The sequence below is a fragment of the Agrilus planipennis genome, unplaced genomic scaffold (genome assembly GCF_000699045.2).
Source record: "Agrilus planipennis isolate EAB-ADULT unplaced genomic scaffold, Apla_2.0 scaffold371, whole genome shotgun sequence".
Classification (NCBI taxonomy): domain Eukaryota; kingdom Metazoa; phylum Arthropoda; class Insecta; order Coleoptera; family Buprestidae; genus Agrilus; species Agrilus planipennis.
Window position 1 is genome coordinate 76,702 of NW_020439140.1, and position 3,726 is coordinate 80,427.

Here is a 3,726-nt window from a genome sequence, read left to right on the forward strand (position 1 = left end):
AGGCACTACTAGGTTTGTGAGATAATTCAATTATTATTAATCAAAATGAAATAGGGAAAAAAGTTCTTTTTTAACACACCCCTGAAGGAACGAAAATGTCGAGTTATTGTTGTTACAAATAATAATGATTGCTTTAAACTGACAGGTATTTACGTTTTTGTAACACCACTGTCTTTTAGTTTACTATGAGATTATCGCTTAGTGATTATTAATGGACACTTTTCTTATATCCACCTAAAACACGAACATATGAAGCCATACAAAAAAATATGAGTGCAATTAATTACTCTTTTTATTTTATTACGTACTTGTTTTATTTGAATTGATTTACTCAGTATTATTATTAACTTTGTATTACCCCATAATATTTGTCAATATAAACACTTTTTTCTTTTTGTATATATACATAAATCGTAGATGCATATAGTGACAGTGCTTATGTTTATAAAAAATTATTGTCTTTTGATGCTTTCATTAAAAAATATGTGAACTCCTTCAACTGTTTCTTATTAACAGCAAATTAAAACATTAAAACAACAGTAAATCGCATCCCAATAGACTTTTACCCGATTTAGAATACTTCAACATTTTAAAGTGTTTCTATTACCGAATCTATGATTTATAAGTACTACTACTACAAATTAGTATTTTAAAATATGTTCAAAACATGTCTAAATAATTATCTTTCAGGTGCTTGCTCTTACTCTAGTCAAAACATAATTTAAAAATTGTTTTCAAAGTTTTAATCATTTTGGCTACTTCCTAGTGGGCTAGGTGTGAGATATCTGACGGATCTGATGTGACGACGATGTTATAGATACAATATGGCGGATTCCCCAATATGGTGAATTGCTTTTATTTAGTCAACCCCCTTGTCACGTGTAGGCAACCCACTATACCCAAAAGAAGCGTTAAGTGGCCTATACTTGGTTACCTAGGTTGCGCTAGTAATCTCTTTCCAGAATCAGCGCAATCCTTAGATATTATATCTATGACGCAATCACGGAAACCCAGTAAGTATAATAGGCCACCTGACGTTTCTTTGGGTATGGCGGGTTATCTACATGTTACAATACATTAAATTGGNATTTTGCAACGGCTTTTACCATACACTGAGTACACAGAAAGTCTCGTGTGTAGGAAAGGAATTGTTGGTTAGTAGAAGCAACATTCTATTAACAAATATCCTGCTATTATTTGTTTTTTCTTATGTTTAATAAGGTATGATACGAAACTGTTGTTTTGAAACGGACTTTCATAAATGGCTTTTGAGTGAGAATGTGGACATTTTACCCAGACTTCTGTTACCTTTAGCGGACGGTACAGAATTTGATGAAGAGGATAATGATAAATTACCCATTGATTTACAATATCTTGCTGAAGATAAACAAAGGGATGAAGATCCTGAAATAAGGTAGATATTTTAGTTAGGAGTTAATCTTTAATATGACTGGTTGAAAACAATTATTGTTATTTTCAACCAGTAGCAGTTTTCCTTATTGTCATACAATGACTACTAAAATTATTATAGTATATATTTCAAAATTACAATACAATTCAATTACGTATTTATTTATTAAATTAAACAAAATAAGGAGGGAAGAGAAATTAAAAGAGATGAATGAGGTAAAGCAAAACATTTAAACAGTTTTTCAGCACAGCTTGATATAAGAAAAATATCAAGTTTTTATTTTATTCTTTCTCAACTTATATTTGATGATTCTAAAGCATCAATTACTCTTTTAGGTTAAAAGCCCAAACTGTTACAATTTTGCAAGTGCTCTAAAAATCCTTCTGAATTGAGGATTACATATAATAATTCTTTAACAATACTAATTCCTGAACTTTCGCTGAGGTTTAGTAACGTCTCAACACTCTTCTCTTCTAATACATTTATTAATGTTAATGTAACTGTGCTTCTTATTTTTCTTATTTTAAGCAATTTTGCTACGGCTAATAACAAATTTAACTGCTTTATAAGAACTTTTGAATCTTCTTTATGAGACGTTACAGCTAAAAAATTATTTTAATATACCATTCGCTATTAATTAGTATCATTAGTATCTGCGGATTTTTATACATAAAATGCAGTTAATCAACTCATATTGTAAACTTTAATTTACTTTAAACATTAATTTTTGGAACCCATCTAGTTATTACTTACGATAAACTTAAATCAAAATATATTAAACTACACATCGTAATAAATACATAATAAATGCAAACCATTTTATAACCACACAACAATTAACGTTTAAAATACACCACAGATAATGTTTTTAGAGGTTATGGTTATATAACTATTATCTATGGTTATATAACCACAATAGAACCATTAATAGAAACATTAGTAATAAAAGTTACTACCATAGAGACGAATAATTTTCAGAATGAGTTTAACCGTCAAACCGAAGGAGTCACGAATATAACCGAACGTTGAATGAATTTAAGAAAATGAACACTCAAAATAAAAACAAAACTTGAGGCAACCATAGCTTACTAAATTTAGTCTACTAAATCACTGGTTGCGCTAAATTCTTTTTTTCATTTTGAGTATCTTGCCACTTCTTTTAAAATTATTCAGCGTTCGGATATATTCGGAACTCACCTAAGTGTTCCGTCTAAACTCTTGTGACAATTGTTCTCTGTGAATTACAACCTTGGTGAATTTGTGTATCTATTAGCTACAGTAAATAAATATGTACCATTGAAGTGGAGGGGAACACCATAGACATATATTAATGAACGTGCCTTAACCGTATGTCGTTGTAATAATTTCTTGGCTCGAAAAGTGAGGGAAATGGCGTATGGTTTCGGACTAGTGCTATCTCTTGACACGCTTACGCACTATCGTGAGAGAGATAGATATTGTCCGAAACTTCGTTCCATCTCTTTCTTTTGTTGTATCACAATTCTGACGGCTAAGGCATGTCCATTAGTAAACGTCGATGGGAACACCATCGACGTTTACTAATTGTATATCTATGGGGAACACTGTGCCTGTATCTGTGGTCTAGCTCAATGATATCTACCAATTTTTCTATTGTAATAATTATCTATGGTAATAATATAACCTGTAAAATAGTCTAGTTAAATATTAAAATCACCTGCATGATTTATTTATTTCAGCATGAATAAGTATATTAACTGAACTAAATGCATTTATTACGGTGTGCAATTTGTTAAAATATATTTCAATTTGAGTTTATCACAGTTTATCGTAAGCAATGAGTACCAAAAAATTAATGTTTGGGTTAGAAGACATAGTAGGTAGGTTTATAATTTAATTTATTATTTGTTTATCCATCAAAATACTTGCCTAAAGCAATTAATGATAGAAAAAGATATATTATATGTATTTTTCAGCGGTAACGTCACACAAAGAAGGTTTAGAAGCTCTTATAAAGCAGCCAAATTTGTTATTTGTCATAGCAAAATTACTTAAAGATAAGCAGAATAAGAAGCACAATCTAGTTATTTTAATATTAATAAATGTATCAGCAGAAGAGAAGGGTGCTGAAGCGTTACTAAACCTCAGAGAAAGTTCAGGGCTTTGCATTTGCAAGGAATTATTTGATTTCATTCTGAATTCAGAAGAAGGACTTTCAAATAACTGTTGCAAAGTTCTAACCAACCTTAGTCATTACGAGTATTTAACAGAAAGAGTAATTGATGCTTTAGAATTATCAAATATAAGTTTAGATAAAACAGCAGCTGTTTTTACTA

At 30.2% G+C, this 3,726-nt stretch overlaps 1 protein-coding gene and 1 long non-coding RNA gene across 2 annotated transcripts in view; one reads left to right on the forward strand and one right to left on the reverse strand.

The window, feature by feature from the left end:
* Nucleotides 1–3,726, reverse strand: part of LOC108742870 (phosphatidylinositol transfer protein alpha isoform) — a 17,821-nt gene that overhangs the window by 7,012 nt on the left and 7,083 nt on the right. The window lies entirely within an intron of this gene.
* LOC112905421 lies at nucleotides 3,073–3,446 on the forward strand. The gene is made up of 2 exons (XR_003231764.1): nucleotides 3,073–3,270; nucleotides 3,367–3,446. It is a non-coding gene; the product is annotated as an uncharacterized LOC112905421 (long non-coding RNA).